Source organism: Carassius gibelio, chromosome B6 (genome assembly GCF_023724105.1).
Source record: "Carassius gibelio isolate Cgi1373 ecotype wild population from Czech Republic chromosome B6, carGib1.2-hapl.c, whole genome shotgun sequence".
Lineage (NCBI taxonomy): Eukaryota > Metazoa > Chordata > Actinopteri > Cypriniformes > Cyprinidae > Carassius > Carassius gibelio.
The window spans coordinates 27,953,694-27,978,693 of record NC_068401.1 but is presented as its reverse complement, the minus strand read 5'-3'; the positions used below and the strand labels follow the sequence as shown (position 1 = coordinate 27,978,693).

Here is a 25,000-nt window from a genome sequence, read left to right as displayed (position 1 = left end):
ATTTAAAAAAATAAATAAATAAATAAATGAATAAATAATAATCACAATAATAATAATAATAATAATAATATATATTCAATAAAAAAGGTTCCTTTTTACAAACCAGTTTCACAAAAAAGCACACTAAAAAACAGTAAAACGAGGATCATCTTACTGAGCAAAAAGCTCATTTATTTCTCAAGTGCTTAATGATATAATATGATACAAGGTCAAAGCAATTATTTCATTGAGATAATAATGAGCTCTTTCAAAGAGGCCACGTTTGCATAATGTGCTCACTGTGGAAATTAATAAGCAGCATCTGAATTTCAAAGTCGAAATTTACAATTTTAATGCACACGTGTGCTATGGAGCGTACAACATCAGCCGAGGACACGACATTCAGGAGAACAGAAGGACAGAAGATGCTGATCAGCAAAACTTTTTAACCAAAGCGGCTTAAAGTTCACTCGTGGCAACTAAAATAAACAGTTGTTGAATAAAAAAAAAAAAAAAAAAAAAATTAAAAATGTATGTATATATATATATATATATATATATATATATATACACACACACACACACACATGCATACATGCATACAAAATATTCAAACAAATACAACAAAATGAAATGAAAATAGAAAATATAACAATAAAAACGAACACCAAATTTTTATTGAACTTTTTGTAGTATCTCAGTGATACTAAAATAATATTTTAAATATGTGGAGAGTTACTAAAAACATACTTACATTTGAAGGTCATCCTAATGTTGTGCCAAAACCAGCAGGTGAAATCTCCTGTTGAAACAAAGCAAGTCATTAGCATATGCAGAACAGATATAAATCATATTCATGAGGTGACTGAGGTTTGTCCTGAAAGACATGTTTGTAAAAACACAGGTGCTGCTGTCATGGGATGGGGTGGATGTTTAATGCATGTGTCATGTCAATCTCGTCAGTCTTTCTCACCTTCATGCATAATTAATGCAACACCACAATGCCTTTAAAGATTCACTGAACTGACAACATGACGTCTGAGTAATAAGTTCATGTGTATGTGCTGAAGATTAGTCTCTAAAACCATCCATATTCATGGGATTATAGTACAAACAATATTAATAAACATGAAAATCACATCTGTGAACTGCTGTGTTGTGCTGCACCATGGCTGTGAGAAATCTTATATACTTTCTAAAAACACTTTTAAAAGGTATTTTATTCAGTAAGGACACATTAAACTGAAAGTGACGGTAAAGACATTTATAATGTTACAAAAGATTTCTATATCAAATAAATGCTCTGTGATCAAAGAATCCTGAAATGCAAAATATTACACAGCACACCTGTGTTCAACACTGATAATAATCAGAAATGTTTCTTGAGCAGTAAATCAGCATATTTTCATGATTTCTGAAGATCACTGAAGACTGGAGGAATGATGCTGAAAATACAGCGAAGCATCACAAGAATAAATTACACTTTAACGATATATTCACATAGAAACATTTATTTTAAATAGTAATTTTTTTCTCATCAAATAAAGGCAGCCTCGGTGAGCAGAAGATACTTCTTTCAACAACATTAAACAGCCAGTTACTGAAGATGTTACACATTTCTCGGTAACCTGACAAACATTTATTTTAAAGAAAAAGAGCAAAACACAAAAGTGTGCAATGATAAGAGAAACATATCAGGCCATAATAGACTCCAAACACAACTTATACATCAAACATAACACATGGATGGACAGAAGAGAGAAACAATGCTTACCAATTTATAATTGCCTTCTTGTGATCTCTCTCTCTCTCTCTCTCTGTGTGTGTGTGTGTGTGTGTGTGTGTGTTTGCAGCTGGTCTTACTTCATTCCTAATTAATCCAATCAATCATTTCACAGATTTAATTATGTCATGGATGCAAAAATGATTACAGAGTCAATGTGATAAGACAATCACAGGCAACACACACACACACACACACACACACAGAGAGAGAGAGAGAGAGAGAGCTTCTAGCTTGCTTTAATTGCTGCGTTTCTATTTTTATTCTGGCATCTGTTTTGTTGATTCTTTAGTCTGCTTCAACGAGACTAATACGAGCAGAGCTGGAAAGCTGTTTGTCATTTCTGTGCTTTCAGCTTCTAGTCGTTCTGGATCCCAGAGACAACCACTGAAAACTATTTTGTGTCTTTGAATTTTAAATTGTTAAATTGCTAGTAAATTTCACAAAATATTACAAAAAAAATGACAGATTGGCAGACAGATTGAAACAATATAATACCTAACAACTACAAAAAAATCATCTCGCTGAGGAAACACCCTTGCATTTTTAAAATAAAATGTCATTTAGATTTGAATGCAGCAGTTTTCCCCTTGAGGATGTCCCCTGAAGGAGTTCATGTTTGTAGTTGAGCCTTGAACAGCCCTGTGTGTGTGGCATGATGGATGATCTCATGTTCACGTTACAAACATGAAGCTCTGGAGAACAGCACAGACTCCGCTCTGACTACGATGGCAGCAGCAAGAAAAAAATATCTATCTATCTATATATATTTGTTTTGTTTATATAGCTCTGGTATCTTTCCATGATCGGCCACACAAGAAGGAATCTATGAAAGCATCACATATTTGCATGCAGTGCATTTGAATATTTCATGACAGTTGTCACATCTTGTTAAAATGTTTAAGGGTTCATCTTGATTTATTAATGCGCAAGGAAAGCACAAGAATTCAGCGACTCACTTCTTTCCACATGTTTTACTCGGCTCCGACAGGATACAGCGCTTTATTGAACTTGAAATAAACTGCAAGCAATCGACACCTTCAGGCTTTAGATGTTCAATGAGACCTGGCCTGAATCTGTGCTTAGCTTAAAAGATGTCAGATATTGTCAGATTCGGACAAATTAAACTGCTCTGGAAGAAATAAAACCAGCTTTTTTTGTATTCATTTGTAATTGTATTCACTTTGCTAAGCATAAAACCAGAAAATAAATAAATAAATAAATAAATAAATCTACCAAAGGGGAAAGAAAAAACAATTTAAATAAATTCAAAGAAAAAAGTAGTATTTTTCTTACCTGAATATCAGTTATTTTTCTCTTGTTTTAAGCATAACTCACTTAATTCTGATAAATATTAAAGCTTATGTTATGTAATTTTACTTCTAAAGTAAATCTTATTGATATAAAATGTTTAAATATTTTTACTGGAAAATGTAAAAAAACAGAGGAAGAAATGTGTATTTTGTTTGTTGCATTGATTTATCAGAAAAACTTAAAACCACAGGTTTGTACAGACACGAAGATAAGTGAATTATGACAAAATGTTCATTTTTGAATTGGAAGAATTTAAAAAAAATGATATGATATGTGGCATCCATCCTTCCTTCAATCAAACATGATTCAGTACAGGAAACACCCACAGATTATTTGAGAATAATGTTAATTTGCAATCAATACAGACACATAAGAACCATTAAAAGGACCAAATATCATAAAAAAATATTTAAAAATAAGAACCAGTTCTCAGTTCTAGACCTGTGGTCGAAGATCAAGCCGCTGTTACCTGCAGGTGCAAAAAGAACCTGAATGATCCTAAAAGATCAGCTGACCTCTATTAACCCCTAGCAGCCCTTACAGTCTCTCTATAACCCGTGATATATTGAGAAACAGACCCTCTTCTGTCTTCTGTCCTGGTTAAGGCTCAAGTTACATCACGACTAAATCACAAAGCTCACATCCACCCTCCAGGATCTCTTTGTTCTGGTCTGTAATTTGGCCTCCGGTGCCTGCAGATATCAGTCGAGTGGTTCCTGGCCTGCGGTGCGTTCAAATCCTGATACCCACAGGACAAGATCAAATAATACAACCCTTCCCGGCTGTGCCGATCCTGTCTCCTGTCATCTCTCTCACCCCACAGCTCAGATATCCTGATCAAGAACTTCTGTTTATGAGGTATAACGATTTTTGATTGAGGCGTAAGTTTAGGGTTGGTCAAATTTTTCATGCTTTTGAAAGACGTCTCTTCTGCTCACCAAGGCTGCAATTGTTAAATTAAAAATACAGTAAAAATTGCTAAATTGTATTAAAATTTAAAATAACTGTTTTCTTAGCGAATAAATGTTAAACTCTAATTTATTCCTGGGATCAAAGCTGTATTTTCTGCCTCATTCCTCCAGTCTTCAGTGTCACATGATCTCCAGAAATCATGAAAATATGATGATTTGCAGCTCAAGAAACATTTCTGATTATTATCAATGTTGAAAAGAGTTGTGCCACTTTATATTTTCATGGAAACCATGATTTATTTAAAATATAAATAATTTGTAACATTATATATGACTTTTGATCAATTTAATGCATGCAAAAATCATATGGACCCATTTTATGCTGTAGGTCTTTATGCATGTGAATTAATAACATCTAAGTCTATCTTCTCAAATTTCCTTCGGATAAAGAATCGACAGCATTCTGAACACAAAAGAGGAAAATATCTGTTTACTCTGAAGAGATTGTACTGTAATCTCATTTTGAATGCATGTCAGTCTCTCACAGAAGATCGAGAATATTGCAGACAGGCGGGTTCAGATTAATAGTGGCTCTTGCATTTAAGAAAAAAAGCAAACGGATGAGAGAGAGATGAAATGAAGAGCTGAAATGTTGTTGTTTGCTCTCTCCTGCTGTCTCTAAAGGGATTATATGTGATCACTACAAGCCCAGAGCAGACTGACTCCGGGTTAAGCTGGAAGACAAAACCAGAGGAGAATGAATCAGCATGCTGACAGAGACTATTAATGTGAAGCTAGTATTAATGCAAAACTATTTTTAACAGCATATACGACTATTCATCATTTCTAATTCCAAACCAGATGGCTCTTTTCTAAATTCAAAGTCAGATGGATAAACATCTGTCCCTCCAGAAGAGCCTTCAGTAAGCTTTGCACTCATCTATTGATTTATTTTTGAATTTCTTTCAGCATTTTTGATCAGAAAACACAACCTGGATTCAAACCTATAGATGGGCCAGAACAGCTGTTAATATTTCTGGACCACGTGCATTAAAAATAATAATAAATAAATCAAAAGTAATGCAATAAAAATAATAATAATAAATGTTTTTTCAGAAGTTGATGTATCATGCATGCCACACTGTGCATGAATTATTCATAGATATCTTATTAAACTGACAAACAAACATCTGGTTGCAATTTTTCTGGAAATAATACAAAACAAACAAACAAATAAATAAATAAAATAATGATTGTGTTTTTAAATGTAATAAGGAAAACAGATTTGTTGTAGGTCTGTTGTTTGTAGGGCAGCATAATTTGGAAACAATGTTGTTATTATACATCAGTATAATACTAATTATTATTAGTAGAAGTAGTATAGTGACAATATATATTTTATATAACTATAATAATAATAAATACTATTATTATTTTAAAGCCATAAAATATACTACTACTACTACTAATAATAATAAATAGCCATATAATAATAATTATTATAATTACCGTCACAAAAAACGAGCAGCACATTATTTATTTAACTAAATTGTAATCTTTGTGATTTGATAATCATAATAAGTCATATTGTGATTTCAGTTGTCGTTTTTCACAGTATGAACCAAGTCAAAGGATGAATATGATTGTTAGATAACTAATTTCAAATTGTTTCTGCAAAACAGCATTTCTATTCATTATTTTTTTTTTTTTTAAGAGTGCAACTTTTCAATATTCACAAAAGTGGGAATACCACAAGAGCACAGCATGCACATGGATTTTCTCAGAAGTCTTTTTTAGGCTTAAAATGATGCAGGAATCACATGACATTGAGCCTCACTAAACGAGTCTAACACTAACAACACAAGAACTACAGGTGATGAAGACTCTGACTAATAACTGCATGAACTGACAGTGTCCTGCAGCATGCTTCATATAGACTGTACTGTAAGCATCTGTGAGCTCAGACCGCTGAGATATCAACCGAGAGCTGATTTCCAGGCCCTACAGAGATCACAGTACACTAAACGTGATGCTGGGCTTCCCTGCAATCGTCCCGCTGCATCTGAGCTGATTCAATGCTGTTTAAAGGCCTCGACTGCATACGTGGCTGGCAGAAGAGATATGGGTCATTCTTCCCTCGCGGTCAATCCCATTTATCCAGTATCCCGAGAGCCTTTGTCCTTCTCGGCATCTTCTCGTGGCACAAACTCACTTGAAGTCTTTCTAGCTAATAAAAACAATTACTGCTTCCAAATGATAATTGAAACCAGCAGCACGGTCACAGCTATTTTCAATTATCATAGCCCGGTTGATGCCATAAGGTGCACAGAGACACATTTATGACAATTATAGCAGTTCCTGTAAAGAGTGCGACTCGGTGGTTAAATCAGCACAAACCACAGTCTGCCTGAATCATTAATAATTATCATTAAATAGCAATTTCATATTCACCACACAGCGATTATCCAACAACGTGACTGTATAAACACTGACTCTTAATATGCATGAGCGAAAACTGAATTATTATTTTTATTATTAGCAGTGTTGGGAAGCTTTGAAGTTCAAAAGAGCAGCATTTTTTTTTTAAATAGAAATCTGCTGAAACATTATAAATGTCTTTACTGTCACATTTGATCAACTTTAGTTTTCCAGGAAGGGCCAAATGCAGATTAAATTACATTAAATAGAAATTAATACAATTAGAAACATATTTAACTGTCAAAAAATAAAATAAAAATAAAATAAAATAAAAATTAAATACATAACTTAAAACTCCTATTTACTTTTTATTTAAAATAGACTTTGCCAAAATCATTCTCAGCGTTACATCAGCAACAGAGATTGTGTGTTTGATTATTGTCTCAGTTTAGTTGTGCACAATGCAATGGAATTACAAGGAATTAAGTCTAATAAATATATAAAAATATATATATATAGTTAAATTTATTAATTTTTTTTCTCCAGAAAACATGACATAATAGCTCATGTAATTTTGCTTCTCAATTGAATGTAAAGAATGTTTAGATATTTTAGTGAAAAACAAAACCAAAAACCTGTTTAGAAAAATATCAGTTCCCGCGAACCATTGGCTAATATAATCAACTAAAACTAACTAAATAAATAAGTATATTTGCCAAGCAACATTCCTTATCTGACTTGATCTACAACAAAAACTAAAACAGAAATAAAAAATAATTATAACTTAATTTTTTTTTTTTTACCAAAACTTTAAAATTAACATGAAAGCAGATAATGTGAAAATAAAATGCTATTCACAATATTAACAAACAATGGGTCTCATTCATGAAACATTCGTAAATATACGAGTAAATATCTGAGTGATTTACGCGTAAAGAGAACTTCCCGAAAACTCTTCTCCTGATTCACAAAAACTTCGTAAACGTCAGATGTGATAGTGAAATGTGTGTGTGTGTGTTAATGAATTCCAATCAGTCATAAATCTCGCCTATTAAATCCGACTGACAACTATATATGAGCATCATATTATGACCCAAACGAAGGATTTCAACATGTCTTCTCAAAAGCGACTGAAAAAGAAACATTTCTCAGCTGCAGAAATTGAAGTTTTATTATCAGAAGTTCATTCAAAACGCCACATTTTATTTACAAGCATACTAGTGGCGTATCAGGTCCTAAAAAAGGAAGTTTGGAAGCATATTACAGATCCTATTACTGGCTCTCATGATAAAAGTTAAAAGAAAAACCGTATGTCATTAATATATATAATATTTTTTTCAAAATGCTGTGTAAATATGTACCCGATTAAGGTGAATTAAAATGCAGCCGTATTAATGAGCAAAACGTTCAGAAGTTAAACGCATTATTTACGCGTGGCTGGGAGCAGGTGTAGATTTATTTCGTACCAACTAACATTTGGAAAATACGAACGTTTTAATGAATCCAAAAATTTACGCCAAAACCACTTTACACGCGATTTACACAAAAATTAGTTCTGCTCGTGTTTCATGAATTAATCCCATTGATAGTAAAATAACACTGAAAAGAACTGACATTTTGTAGCTTTTTTGTGCATTTACAATTATTCATGCAGCACAAAACCACACAATTTACCATTTCGTGATTATTACCCACTCTTGATCCAACCTTGAATGAAACTTGCTGTTACTGTACCTTTAAGACTTCACACAGCTTAGCTGTCAGGGCGGGGTAAATTAGCTGAATACTGAATAGGTGTTGATATGCAAACGTGGCATATGCTAATATGCTCATGATTTCATAACCACCTTTTAGATTCATAAACTGTTTTTGATGCTTAGTTTTTATGAGTCTATTGTAAAGAGCAGTATTTTCTCTGAGAATTCAGCGAGCGTGTCTGTCCACGCACGTCCAGAGCAATTACAGCGTAACCCAGAGGACATCATTGTTCAGGAGCAGGTCTGCACACACAATATCCCACAGAGTCCCTCTGAAAAATGAAATGCAGCACCTGCATGTCTGACTGCTCGCTTTTAACAGAACAGTTCAGAAATAGCACATAAAAATCACATTTTCCTCATAATTTACTCATGCATATCCATATGACTTAGTTTCTTCTGCTAAACACAATTGATCATTGATCAATGGATGCTTTGCAGTGGATGGGTGCCGTCAGAATGAGAGTCCAAACAGCTGATAAAAACATCACATTAATCCACAGCACTCCAGTCCATCAGTTAATCTCTAGAGAAGACAAAAGCTGCATGTTTGTAAGAAACAAAACCATTCTGAAGATTATTAGATTATTTGTATATTGTTTTTTATCAGCTGTTTGGACTCTCATTCTGACGGCACCCATTCACTGCAGAGGATATAGAGGATCATTTTTGGGTGAACAAACTGTACAACAATATGGGTGAATGTTTTTGGGTTAACAAAATGTATATTCAAGACAAAATCTGTGAAAAAAAGTCTTAATATGTATTTTTGCTTCAAGTGAAAGGAATTCTAAATAATAATAAAAAAAGTTTGTTTTCCATATAATGAAAGTGCATAGAGTCATACGGACTACATGAAAGTAGTCCATAATAATAATAATAAAAAAGTAATAATATAAAAAAAAACAATGAAATAGAAAATGTCAAGATCGAAATAAATTATTTAAATTTTTCTGGGTGGACCTTTAAGGCTAGCATGGATTGTAAATGATGTATAAATATCCAAATATTTCCACCACCCTGGATGAAAGTAGTAAAAAATGTATTCATAGTAATTGTTTTAATTTCAAAGAGCAGTTTAGCTCTTTAAACAGAGTACCGTAGTCATCAAACAAAGATCAATGCTTCTCAGAAGCTGTGTCAATATTTCATTCAATAGCGGTGCTGTTGTTTTTGGCTGACTTCCATCCGTCTCTGCCAACTCTTAATCAGCCAAACTGCCTGTGGGTTCCCTTCAGCAGTGCTTATGATCTCCTAAATCAGTAATGTTGGAGAGGAAGAGAGGAACAGACCTCCATCTCTGGTCACGTGGCATCAGGAGGAAGGATGTTCGTCTGTCATGTTTAACAGCAGAAGTGACTGAGCAGAATAAAGCCCAGGATCAGCGGCAGCTCGCTGCGTGACTCAACACACAGATCTATATACAGCACGACTGCACAATGACACATTCATAGTTGTTTTATCCATTGCATGTGAAATTTGTCTGTCAGCAAACCATGCTCCAGTATAGCTGTGTGAGATTAGCTTTGCATATTTATCCGTAACAAACAAAGACGTGCAAAAAGTGAAAATAAAGTAAACGTATACTGAGCATAAGGTAAATATTAACCAAACAATAAACTGGAAAAATAAATAAAAAATCACACCCTAGCAACCACCCCGAACACCCTAGCAGCCGCCTAGCAACCACATTTGCCATATCAAGCACTCACATTTTCTTCAAAACGACTATTTTACTCGTTTTCCAGTCAAAGTGCCAAATTATTATAAATGATACAGTCGTCTGAAAAGAAACAATGCATAAGATATTATGATTTGTTTTCTGTCTCTACAGTATTTTAATATTATAATAACATTTACACTTAAATTCATTTATGTTCAGAATATAATATATAAAGTATTAATATTGCCATCTAAAATGCAAGGATTTTAGATCTTTCAAAAGGTAAACGACTAAATTAAGAATTTTATTTGTTTGTCGTTTCATGTCTTTGCTGCTGACTTTTGATTATATAAATTCAACCATATGAATTATCCAAAAATGACTGTAGATAAACATGACATTTTTGTTTCTTTCTCTCTTTTTATGTGTGTGTGTGTGTGTGTGTTGAACTTTCTTCTCCTGTGTCATTCAATCTTCATGCAATCAAGAAAAGCAGCACAGCAGAACACAGTTCAGTTTACATTTCCTTGACCCCGATTCATTTCACTTTTGGTCTGAAAGGGCTTTAATATTTGCCAAAAATAGAACTTTTTATATGAAAAGCAAACAATCCAGTCCAGGCCAGATGAGAAAAAGTAATAAAGGTAACGTAACATATTACTTTCTATAAAAAGCAACTAAGTAGTTACCTTTTTAAAGAGAGTAAGGCAATATTGCAATGCAACAGTATCTTTCCCAGCACTTCCTGTTCTTGTACACAGTTACTATAAATGGGACCCAGGGTAACATTAAAGGGATAAAAGCCATTTCATGGTCTAACACACCGCTGAACATCCTCTTGAGGATCTCGGGTGTGTCTAAGACCCACATAAAGAGCCACAACATCTTCAGCCCAGAAGAGCTGTGAGAAGTGTCTCCTATCAGCGTCCGTGAGCATGAACTGATGGAGCTGATGATACGGCGTAATGTGAGGGAGTTTGGGCTCTGCTCAGCAGATTACTGATGAAAGCACCTCTGCCGTATTGAATAGTGCATGAATGGAATTAGTGCATTAATCCTGTTCATCCCCAGGCTCTCACATGCCCTACTTTACCAAAGAGAGCAAACCAGCCATTCGGTGCACTGTTCCCAGAACTATTAGGAGTTGTGAGGAAATGCTGGAAGAAAAGACTTACTATCGCTCAAGGAAAAAGCAATGTGATGGCCTCTATACCAAAATGATTCATACTTAAAATGTGATCACAATAATCAACAAGGAGACATATCCGCACAGATAAAGCACCATTTACAGGTGAAAAATTCCAAAACAGTTCTAAACGAAATATGTGTGTGGATTTTGATGTGACAATGACAATGTAGGATGGACTTCTTCCACTGAAATGAGTGCTATTTTGGACTCCATGGGCTTTTATAAATTTGAAATCAAAATGAGCTTCCCCTTCTCCTTTCGACATCTTCTTTCTTAATATATCTGTCTGCGAGCGCAGGCAATGCATCATTCTACACTCCTCTGGTCTTTATTGTGAACTCTGTACTTCTGCATCAAGTCTCCAGGGTTTTTCTACAATAGTGAGGGGTGTATCCTCAAAATCTGCCTCTGTCCCACATCTCTGGAGTTACAGCTGTGTTCTGCAGGCGTCCCGTGGGGCATGAACCAAGATGGAGTCTGAATCGGAGTGTGATTGAGTCTCATATTGTGTGTAATACAGCTGGCAACACTGCTAGGACTGGTCAAAATTATCACCAGCCTTGCACTTAGTCAGTCAGTGCAACATATTTTCTTGAGAACATCTGAAATTAATAGAATGCATTGGCATACACATGTATTTTGGAGTGCAATAAAAAAATATATATATATTTATTTAAAAAATAACACCAGTGAACTGAGTAAAAAAATTACTAAAGTAGAAATTAGCAAAAAGCATTTATGCTAATCAATTTATTTACTCCAAATGGCTAAAACATCACATATTGCTTGATTTACGCTGGACAAAAAAAATAAATAAAGAAAAAATAAAATCAAGAGGTATTTGCGACTTTATATCTTGCAATTCTGACTTTAAATGGTTAGTTCACCCAAAAATGAAAATTTGTCCATGTTTTTCTCAGCCTCAAAGCATCCTAGGTGCATGTGACTTTCTTCTTTCATGTGACGAATTTTCATTTTTGGGTGAACTAACCATTTAAGTCTTGCAATGCTGACTTCACATCTTGCAATTCTGAATTTACATCTCACAACTCTCACTTTACATCTTGCAACATCTTGCAATTCTGACAAAAAAAAATTGTTTTGTGAGATATATCATCACAATTACCTTTTTAGTTTTCTATATCCCATGGAAGAAACAAGCTATCAAATCTTGATGCATGCACAAAATTGACAGATGACATTTCTTTTTTTTTTTTCAAATGCTGTTTTAAAATCTGATGTTTCTCTGCTGAATTCAACATCAGATTTAGAGCAGTTACTGAGCAGATCCATCTTCTAATACAGTACAAACACATCAAAGACAACGATGCCAGTGCGTTTATAGAGATTAATGAGCGACGCATGCTTGAGTGTGCTTGAGACTCATGATGATCTGCAGCTTGTGCTCTTCACAATGGGTTTAAAGACTGAGCTCTAGAGAGAGAGCAGACCACATGTCTTCTCCTGCTGCCAGCCAATCCACATCCAACTGCTGCTGGAGTTTACCCTACACACGCTGACAGCTGACTCACACGCTTGATGAGAATGGAAGCAGTGCCAGCGTGACATTTACATTTGTGCACTTGGCAGGCGCTTTTATTCAGCGCGACCCCTGTTCAAGCATTACATTGTATCAATACGTACATTCTCTGAGAATCAAACCCAGGACCATGACTTTGGGTTCATGTCTCCAGACATGATCTGGCACTGTTGAGGTACACATATTCAGATGCATTTCATCAAATTAGATGTGTTTATGCAATAAAGACAAAAGTATCAACAGCAGTTAATATGGCAATAACTCTGTAAATACCTTTTTATTGTCCTTCAAATTTTGTCTCATTAGTTCTTCTAATTTGAGTCTGTAGTGCTTGTAAAAAACATAACTGCGTACATGCATATTACAGGGGCATTTTCTCCAATAAGAAGGCATTAATAAAAAATTAATAAAAAAATGTATAAAATAATGCATACATAAATGCATAATTGCATCAATCCCTCTGTCAGTCAATCAATCAGTCAAAAGTGCAGAAATAAAATTAAATGTTTCCGAGTGAGGCTGCATCTCTCTTGTATCCAGTTATGCATAAATGAATGCATAAATTAATAAATGCATCTGCAGACTGGATGGTCAGTGAGGACGGTCCATCAAACACACAAAGAAAAAGACAGGAGAGAATTCAACATGTTAGACCTTAAAGCCACTGTCACAGAGACTGAAACATACAGCTATTATAGTTTGATAGAGTAAAATCTGAGCAACACAGCCTCTCCATTAGTCATCTTACTGCAGCAAACAGACATTACTGTACAAAAACTCGGATCAGTTGTTGAGAGGCGTGAGATGAGGATAATGCTGTTATTTCTACAACTGGCTGAATGAGCCCATGACAAAACACAAGAAGAAAATGATCCGTCTCAATCCATGCTGGAACATTCACTTCAGCTCTGGGCTTTTATCCTCCACAGTAGAAATCTATCACAGTATGAGTTTTATTTTACAGTAACTGAAGGTAAAAAATAATTGGATAATACAGTGCTTCATTTAATGTGATTGATTTCAGCGGTGTTATATATATATATAAAAAAAAAAACTCTGAGATGTTAATATAGATTGATATATTGATATATATATTAAATGTTTTTTTCTGTTCATTTTAATGTTCTGGAAAGCTTTAGTGATTGTCTTGTGTTTTTGACTTTTTTATTATATCTATATAGTTTTGATTAACGTTTATTTCATTTCTTGTTTTTTAGGCAGATGAAAACAAGTAAAACTAAAATGAGAAATGTTGCTCTGGAACAGTTTGTTTCAGTTAACGTTTACTTTATTTCAAATAACATTTTGTTTAAAAATGGTTTAATAACCATGGATATCAGATTATTAATAACAAATTAATCTATTAAAAACAGTAAAATTGACATATTAAACTCTTGTTTTCAATTGTTTTTATTACACAGATCACCAAATACAGCATGAGGGAGCCCCATCATAAAATTGAGAAGGCAGCTATAAAGTGTATTTTATATATAAAGAGCCAATTTGTAAAAAAAAAAAAAAAAAAAAAAAAAAATACAGATTAATCTTATTCATATTTATTTGAATCTTACTGTTCTTTTGTAAATGTTTTTCTCTGCATTTTTCACAGACTCTTTGCATATACAAAATATATATCACAATATGGTTGTTACATTTTACCATCGCATGGTGTGTGTACAGTATGTATATATACACACACACACACACGCACGCACGCACACACACACACACGCGCACGCGCGCGCGCGCGCGCACACACACACACACAGACAGACACTATGCAATGGTAAAAAAAAAAAAAAAAAAATACCACACACACACACACACACACACACACACACACACACACACACACACACACACACACACACACACACACACACACACATATATATATATTTACACACACACACAGTCCAGCAATACTAAAAATAAAAATAAAAATAAAAACATTACATCATCTATGATGTTTGTTTATATACAAATCCCCAATACTACAGTGCTGCAGACTGTTGCTAGGGTATTGCTCTGCGGTTGCTAGGTGGTTTCTTACTGATCCAAGTCCAGTCTCAAGTCTCTTTAATATTCTCCATGGAATTAATTAACTTATTAATTAATTAAATTATAACAGATGAATCGTTTAGCATGTGTCCAATGCGGTCTTCTCTATAAGGCCTTTAAGATCCTGTAAATTGAAAATATTCTGCATGGAGAGATAGATATGAAATGCTGAATAACTACTATAGGCTAATAATATATTAAAAAAAGCATGTGGTCATTTCTGAATAATCCTACACCTGGCATATGAGCTGTCCTGTCTGTGAAGTGTGTGGTGTGTGGGTCTCCTGGCTGCGGCTGTAATAAAGGTGAAGCGAGGGCTCACTCAGGGCAGCTCTGAGTTAATGGTGTTGGGATGTGCAGTCGGGTCTCTGTGGACTCCACTGATGTGATGCGCTGCGACTGACTCTCTCAGACACCGAGAGCTAAAGGTCAGTCTGTCAGCACTGTACTCACACAAATCATGCTTACAGTAGCACAGCCCCAATGCACACGCTATAATGCTGTGAGGTTAGTGATCAAACATAAGCATTTATATCCATCATTTCAGCCAAGAAGATGCACCAACAATTGGTGCAGAAAAAAAAAATTGCAAGAGAATCTCACAAATAATTACAAAGATACCGCAGCGAACACATTGAATTAAACATGATATTTTGGCACAAATACAATTTAAATACAATGTAATTAAATGAATGAAATATTTGAAATTCATTAAAATATATATAATATGCAATTAATACATTAACTGAAGTAAATTCATTCACTTTAAAAACTTAAATGCATGCAATTTATCTGAAAGGGACTATGAATATTTTGTTAGTGACGTTAAATGGCACGTCCTGATTTTGCCGAGTTAGATGTGTTCCTAGGTCAACATATTTTGTTGACCCTGGAACAACATTTTACTCCAAAAATTTAATCTTGACCATATTTGTACACCTAAACCTAACCTTAACCATGAGTAATCCCTAAAATCAGAGGAAATTATACATTAATGACGCTGACGTACAAGCACCAAACAGTGATGGTAAGCATAAACTGGTTCTTCAAATCTGATTGGTTAATCACAATGTTGTCAGGTTCAAAGTCAGGTTCTGCACGTTAAATGTCAAAGGCCAATTAAGCGTATCAAACATCATTGCTAAGTCACATTGTGAATAATTGTGTGCTTTTATATACTACTGTAATTCTGGTATTTCAGTAACTGTTCTTGATTGGAGACAAAATAAAAAGATGATTGTTTATTGAGGGTTTGGGTCGAGTGTGGTCTTCAGGTCAGGTCAGGAAATCTGATTCACAGCCAATGAGTTGGAAGATCTCATAATATTAAGATTTATTTTACATTTTATATGGCACTTAAAATGTTTCCAGTGTATCATAAACAATGTACTAGCTAAGATTAATTTGTCCCCAACATATGCTATTTTATTTAAAGGGAATCTCATAAAAATATATCAGAATAAACATCACACCTAAAACAAAAGGAATAATGTATTGCATATAAAAAAGAATCACAATCAGCAGAGTCTCCTTCATCTCTGTCCGTGTTCAACATCTGTTTCCTGTTTGATGCAAAGGTAATGAGAAGAGGTTTCCCAGCAGTTACACGAGTGCAGACACAGACCTGTTTTAATGCCTTTATTGCTCACGCTGGCTGTTTAATTCTTCAATACTGACTGGAAAACTTAGATGAAGGAATGGAGAGTCAGTAGCAGAAACTGTGCAGAACAATCACACTTAACATCCGGATATAAAGGTTTAGGGATTAGAACATTTAATGAAACTAAACTGCCAAATCTTTATAATTATCAGCAGTAATAGCTTTTATTTTTTATGTTTTCCTTTTAATTTTAGGTTAATTTTTAGAAATGTCACATAATAAAAAAAAAAAGCAAAACAGCCCCAAATCTCAAAACTGAACAGTGCATGATGATTGTTTTGTCAGTAGATTTAATTTACAGTAAGCAAAGTTGCTTTTCTTTTAAAGTTGGGGTGAAATTTTACTTGTTCTTATGAGATTTATCAATCTGGTCTCTTGTTATTCTGCACTAATCCCAGTGCATGACATGAACTCAAACAATAATCTGATGCAAAAAACAACAACAGTTAGTTGCAATTGTTAAATACACCAAACATCATTCTCTCTCTATTTTAGCTCTCACAAGCATCTTCTAGAACGACATTAGCTAGTACTTTAGCCACGTCTATTTATGTACCATCCAGGGGGCTAAAAGAGGGTTTTGTACTGTAGAATTACTGCCAGGTCAAAGGGGACAAACAAAGCAACATCCCTCTGAGATTCACACACACACGGCAGCTTTATACTCCATCGGGACACACACCCACCCCCACAGCTGTAGGGATTGAGGGAGCACCATTATGACAGATGTGAACCGAAAGTAGCTTCAGCCGAAGCTTTTGAGACTCATGCACTCAACAAAAACACCCTCCATTATCTGTATTAGAGCTGGCTGGGCTGTACGAAGTGTGTAGAAATGTGTCAACCGGTTGTGGATCATACTCAGTTCATACTGTGTTCAATGGGCTGCTTTACATTAGAAATAAGTGAAAGAATAACTCACATTATCTGTTATAATATTAGTTTCACGGTTGGAAAATTAGCATTTTTATTTGTTATGAATAATCTGATCTTTTGGCCATGATCCCGATAAAATAGGAATTAGCACATAATACATAAACCATTTTTTTCACTGAATTTCTAGCTCAAATTGATATTTTGATAAAGTATGAGCCTTTACCATGATATTAAATTACCCATATTGTGATATAAGGTATCGGCCAAACCACTTCCTCAACAGAGCATTCACTTTTAGCGCCATTCACTGAACATTTAATTCCCGAACTGCCACGATATGCACAACAACCTGATAAAACCTTGCTAGATTCATACTCATCTGTTCTGGATAAAACTGAACTAGCATTCAGAGCCGTTGACTAGACATTTCACTTTGAAAGTGTTGCAAAACATACAAATTTAACAATTTCCTGAGTCTGAGTTGCATAATACGGCTATTTTTGAAGAACAAAATAATAATAATGTCCTGAAAGTCTATTTTTGTTTAATCCAGTGAATTAATAAGTATTTCATTAACTGCATTCTCTTTTAATTTGGATCTCGAAGGACAAACTGAAAGATCTGATAATTCACAACAAATTAAATCTGACAGTGCAAAACCAGCTTCATACTCTAAAACACTTGAGCTCAAAACATTATAAAACATATAGTTCAAATTCTGTTCAAGATTGGATGATGCACGTTCAAGGAGCTGATTTACACGCACATGTGACCATGCATTAGATTCATTTATATTCACGCCCCATCAAATTGAGTGTTTGGCTTGACAGTGTATTGACTGATTTCTTTGCTTGTTTGCATATGTGTGTGTGTGTTGACAGGGCATGATTTAATAAGGCTTAGCATGCTGTATTTGTAACATCCACGTCCTCTAAATGACTGGCACGGTGTAGACACATAAACATCACAGCAGAGGAAGCTTTAGTCAAATGAGTTCAGTCCCTCCGGCTCGACAGACGTCAAACACACGACAGCACTGAACTCACTCCAGGTTAAAGGAATAGTTCATCCAAAGATGAAGATTTGCTGAGAATTCACTCACCCTCAGGCCGTCTAAGATGTAGATGAGTTTGTTTCATCATCAGAACAGATTTGGAGAAAAAGCATTCCATCGTTTGCTCACCAACGGATGTTCTGCAGTGAATGGGTGCCGTCAGAATGAGACAGCTGATAAAAACGTCACAGGTAATCCTCAAAAGAACAGTTTTGGCTTATAAACAGGGCTTGATCTGTGCATATTTCTCTCCTGATTCAGACCAGACCACTTTTTCACTAGATGACAAAGTGTTATAATTGATAGAGTACTCACATTTTAGCCAGAAGCAACAGTTTGAAGTTAAAAATGTCTTAATGTTGGATTTGTCTCTTAAAAACACAGCTTTTGGCTTCTCGAGATACTTATATTAATGTACAGGAGTGGTTTGGGGAGGTTGTGATGTTTTTATCGGCTGTTTGGACTCTCATTCTGACGGCACCCATTCACTGCAGAGCATGATCAGAGCCATTCATCTTTCATGGCCTGAGGATGAGCACATTTTCAGCATAATGTCATTTTTGGATGAACTCTGGGTAAACGTGTTCAAAAAGTTTGGAAAACAGGTTTATACAAATGTTGTATTTATTACTTTGGGACTGATTTGCCTCACAAATTTGAAACACGTTTTCCAATCAGTCAAGCTTTGGCTATTACAGAGGCCTTGCAACGATGGGAGAAAAGGGTGAACTCATATACATATTCATCAAACTGAAAAAGCAAACAGCCAAAATGGCAAATAGCAATTCTAGCTTGTAAACATCTGTGTACCATCATCTCTCACACACACACACCTCCATCACAACATGCATATTTATCAATGATACGTTTACCAGCTAAAGGTCTGTTTGAAGGGCAACAGCACAGCTAAAACACTTCAAGGCTTCTATGCTAATGATCGTAATGGAAAAAGTGTATTAGCATCTTTTAAAACCATGTTCCCATGATTATAAATAAACCTCATTAGAACATCCTTGTTGCTAGGTCAAAAAATTTGAACTATAGCAGGTGTAAATATAGAAATATAAAAGAAAGAATGCATGTAAAGAGATGCTTTCGAACACAAAACAAGAAGCTGATGTTCTCTGTGAACTACTAAATCATTCTGAAATCTTCAAATTTTTCTATTCTTTCAGCACAACAGTGTTCTGATAATTAGAACAGGAATACATCTCTTATGCTTGCAAAATATAGGTATACATGATCTGAAATATCTGATATCGATCATACTGATGCACGGTTACAGGACGCTTTGAGATCCGAATGCGATCGTCGTGTTCAGTCTGCTGTTTGCGCTCGCAGTGGAAATGGCTCCAAATTAATGTTTCAATTGAAGTTGTCCAGGCTAATTAGCACATAAATTGAGTTTGCTTCAGGAGCCATGAAAACACGGAGAGATGCAGAGGTGCTGGCAGGCCAAGGGATAAGAAAAGCAGACATTTTACATATAAATGCTACAGAATAATGAGGAAATACTCATCTTGGAATTACGCAGGAATCAGCGTGCTCTTAGCATGTCAAGCGTATGTGTCCCTTTGACGTATTAAAGATTCTGTAAGCCATGTTCTTCTGGAGTAACACACATACTTGTCTCTACTTGTCCTGAGGAATCAAATCTGTGACACAATCTGACCACAGGATGTTCAGCCAATCAGAAGACTTTGAGACGCTCTTCAGCTGTCAGTCATTTAGAAGTGAGCGTGGAGGGCGGGGCTTGGAGAGAGTGGGCGGGGTCTTCATCAGTGGGAAAGAGAAATTCATAATATCTCTTACAGCACCTTTAATATTAAACAACAATAAATCTATACTGACTCCACTGTCATAAATGTTTCTGCTTTATTATGTACAATTCATCAGCACACGTTATAAAAAAACTAATTGGTTTAATAGTCTTTCTGGAAAAAAATCTATTAACTCTGTACTTAATAAAATAAATAACTTTATTAAATAATATCAGTCAATCAAGTATATATTAAAAAAGTATTAATTTATTTATTGAAATTGTATTTATTTGATTATTTGACTATTTATACCTCTGTTTAAAAGTTTTGGGTTGAAAAGTTTTTGTAATTATTATTATTATTTTTTATTTGATTTGAATAGCTTTTTTAAAGAAATCTAATGATCACCAGGGGTGTTTTTTTTTAATCATTTATTATTATAATTTTTATTAAAATTATACTGTTTTCTCTTTAAATATATTTTAAAATGTAATTTCTGTTTGTGTAAACCACAATACATTTTTATTAGGATTCTTTGATTAATATAAAGCGACAAAGTACTGAATTTATTTTAAAAATAGATGTAATAAATGTCTATATTGTTCATTTTGAAAGTGTGTGTGTATATATATATATATATATATATATATATATATATATATATATATATATATATATATATATATAAAATCATTTTTTAACTTTTGAATGGCAGTGTATTTGCTAAGCCGTCGGAAACGTGTCACATTACAGATGTTAAATGTGTTAGAGATGCTGTTCCAAGTCAATTTAAGGTTAAGCGCAGGTGCTTTATCTCTTTCAGGACATTACTCTCTCTGTGTGACGTCTTATCTCTCCTCAGCAGCTGGACTCAAAACTGGAGGCCGATGTTTTATCACAGGAAGAGTCCAGGGCCTCCAGGATTTCAGATATCTGTGCTTTGTTCAGTTACGCTTGGATTCAATTAGGAGAACATGTCCGGAGAGCGCAAAGCAAACCTCGAATACAACGTGTGAATGAATGAGAGAATATATCAGAGAAACCATACGCTGAAAGAAATGAATGTGCTGGTGTTTTGTCATTCCATTAACACGCACTGTATGCAGGAAGGAGACGTGTCCGTGAACACTTAATGTTCCTCCTCCTGCCTGCGGGTTTCTCAGACGCTGACGTCTCTCTGCGTGACACCAGGATGTTATCTGACATCCCGACTGTCTGGCGGAAAGTGAGTTTAACATGAAGCGAATAATTGATGGTTTATACAGGAATAAACGCACAATTATGTAAACACGCTCTGTAATAAATCTGTCAGATTAAGCATTTGAGGCTTCCTTGAAGACTTTTCGACTGTATGAGTGAGAGAGCGAGCGTGAATAAAGGGCCGGGCTTTTAAAGCTTTGGCTGGATTTGTTTCCAAAAAGCCTGCAGCAGATTAAAGCGTGTTAATGTAATGCTGCGTGCACACACTGGACACACTGTTGTGTGTTTGGATGACTACAAAGACATTGAAACATCACTGAAATGCATGTCACTATTACATATTATAATACATCAAAAACATAGTTTAAAAGACTGAGGTCTATACGATTTTGAATTTTTCTTCTGCTCACCAAGGTTGGATTTATTTGATGAAAAATACTGTAAAAACAATAAAATTGTGAAATATTATTATAATTTAAAATGTCTGTTTTCTTTATGAATGTATTATAAAATGTAATTTATTCCTGTTATCAAAACTGAATTTACACCTGTCTTCATTGTCACGTGATCCTTCAGAAACATTTCTGATTATTATACATTTAGAAAATGCTTCACATTTTTTTGACAAGAAGAAAGTTCAAAAGAACAGCATTTACTTGAAATATAATTGATTTAGAACAACATACAAGCATTTAATGTCACTAACAATCAATTTAATACATCCTTGCTGAATAAAAGTATTCATTTTAATATAAAAATATTCAAAATGTACCAAATTGAAGTTTTAATATTTTAAAATGACATCACTTAAATTAGTTACAAAACAAAATACAATAAATAACAAATTAATTTTTTATCAAATTATATTAATCACAATCAAATGCATATCAATATTTGCTCAGAAAAGTTCCTAAATTAAGATTCTTAGTAAAAAAAAAAATTACATTATTGTGGCAGAAGTGTAAATATTGTTTGTTTAATCATATAATCAAGAAGAAATCATTGAAAGAAAGAGCACAAAGTCAGTATTTCAAGCTTACTGCCGTTTAAATGGTTTTCCAGTTAAAAGTCATTATACTTTTTATTCCAAGAAATATAACAACCTATGACCTGAAGATTTAAGAAAGCAAAAGTTTAAAACAAGGTGTTTCTGTATGTTTAAATAAATCTCTGAGCTGTTTAAATGACTGTCTGACCATTAGATCGCACGCTGTTTTCCTGACCTTTTCCCTTTAAAGGTCAGCGTTTCATTAGCTTGTTCGTTAAAGACTTTGAAGGCCGAGTCGATCAATGCGCCTCTAAGTGAAGGACAGACGCTCGGTCCAAAATACTCACACCTGTCAATATCAACCGCACCTTCTCTCCATCCGCAAATTATTCAGCCAAGACAGACGTTCTGAACAAACTCTTTACAGACATTTTATGAGAAGGTTGCCACTTTAAATCAATGCAAAAAATAAAGAATAAAAAATACAAGATCGATGGGAAATCGAGTCCTGCTGAACACAGTAAATAAATAAATAAATAAAGCAGAGACAAAGTCCTCTTAAATACTCCTGTACAATCTTCACACATATTTTTCAAGGTCTTTATTATGTGCATCATAAATGAGATGTATTTAAGTCACTGTCTGTATGGATTGCATTTCAGTGTATTTTATTAATCAAATCAGAAGATCCAGAAGAAACATTGATGCTAAGAGAAAGAAAAGTGTGATAAATAGACAAATAGGAAGTTTTATTATTATTATTGCATATGATCAATTAAATGCATCCTTGCTGAATAAAAGTATTAACTTAAATATTTAAGTACTTAAAAAAATCATATTGAATTTGATACTTTTTTTTAACTAGTAATTTTAATAATTTTGTACTACATAATATAATTAGCTACAACCAAACAAAAAACAAAAAACAAAAAAAAAACAAAAAAAAAAATGCATTGCATTTGTTTTACTATATATATATATATATATATATATATATATATATATATTTTTATATATATATATATATATATATATATATATATATATATGTAGTAAAACAAATGCAATGCAGAAAAATATACTGTTCATAATGAGTTGCATTTTATTATTACTATTATTTAATTTTTTATTAACAGATCCAAGCCATTACATTGTTGACCCAGAAACAAGTTTGTCTCAATTTTGTATTAACTTACTACCTTTAACAAATACATTTAAGCAAAAATCCCATATTCAATTTCAAAACCGTGATCCTCAATCAGCTCATATCTCCACACATTTATTACTCGACTGACTCAATTCACGGATCATGTGGTCGTTTAATTGACCAAAACATGAATCATCATTTGACAGGCATTTGATCAGAAATGTCACTGAGATGAAACAATTTAATTAGGACGCCAGACTTCAGCTTGCCATCGTCTGACTTCTGACAAATGAAAGAGGCAAATATCAAGCCGTTTAAAGGCTGATGCAGACAGCTACTTCAGAAGACCGGAGAATGTTTCTGTGCTTTATGCTTAGGTCGAGAGAGCACACCATCAATGCATTTACATAATTAAAACAGATCAAAACAATAACGATCGCTATAGGATGTTTTGAAATGAGTCTGTAATTGCATGTCAGCTCTATCAAATAAACCAAATGAAGGGTTACGGAAACAGTCTGTGCTTTGATGAGCATTTCTCATAAATGACTTCATGCAGTAATTAGTGAGGTTGTTCCTAGAAATCATAAAGAAAAGAGCAAAAATACTGCAAAACATCCCAACAGACCATTAAACAGCACATCATATCTACAGTCTATTAACCCAAGAGTGATTAGAGAACAGAAAGACTGAAAACACTTGTGGAGAGACTCTAAACATCACAAAACCATATGAGTTCGATCATATGCGCTTCAATCAGACACAATTCTATTAGGCATTTCTCATTAACATTTACAAGTAAATAATATAATTAAGTTTGCTGGATACATAATCAATGCACAAAACCTCCATGGCCAAATTAACACACCAATACTGTAAAAATGATCGTAACAGTTTCTGACTCAAACCATAGTCATATTCCCTGCAAGCATAATATTGCATGCTTTTCAATGCATTTTAATATTTCAAAATAAGTTTTCTAATATATTACATTCCCACACTGCTATATTTTTAAATAAAATACGTTTCTCCCAAGCAGCAAGAAATGGCCTCATTATACTGTCACAAACAGTTATATATCAATGTCTTTTTCTTTGCTTCGATTTGATTTTGTGCAAAAATAATTTAGCTTTTTTCCAGACAGGTGCATAAATCCAATTTGTTGCATTTACTATTTGAATTTATGCTTTTGTTCTATTTAATACTACAGTATCTCTATAACCCAGCCCTGCATCTTCACAAAACAATAATTAAGAAGATTTTTTTTTTTCATTTTTATATACATATAAAATTTGAAAAATCTTCATTATTGTTTAAGATATATATAAAAGCTTTAATGCACTTATCAAAATAACAAATGCATTCCTATCTCAATAAAAAAAAATATATTTATATATATATTTAATTTAACTTACAATTTGCAAAGGAGTTGAAATGTGTTTAAATATTCTGTTTAATGTCCAATAACTTAATAATTATAACATTTATTAATAACATTAATATTAATATATTAATAACATTAATATAATAATACAATTTTTGGATATATTAAATAAGCCACAGTTGCTGCAGAAAACATTTGGATCATGTTTGCAATTTCTTCTGTCACTGGCCATAATTATAACCTTGAAATAAGCACTAAATTATGTCATAAATGTGAAAATGTAAGAAATTAACAAATAATCTAGCTCAGAGAGACA

At 33.8% G+C, this 25,000-nt stretch overlaps 1 protein-coding gene across 4 annotated transcripts in view; it reads right to left on the bottom strand.

Annotated features, from left to right (window-relative positions):
- Positions 1 to 25,000, bottom strand: part of LOC127960212 (disks large-associated protein 4-like) — a 92,141-nt gene that overhangs the window by 38,628 nt on the left and 28,513 nt on the right. For all 4 annotated transcript variants that reach the window (XM_052559815.1, XM_052559816.1, XM_052559813.1 and 1 more), the window contains exon 2: positions 734 to 781. The gene's annotated coding sequence lies outside the window, so the exon portion shown is untranslated. The remainder of the gene's footprint in view (positions 1 to 733; positions 782 to 25,000) is intronic.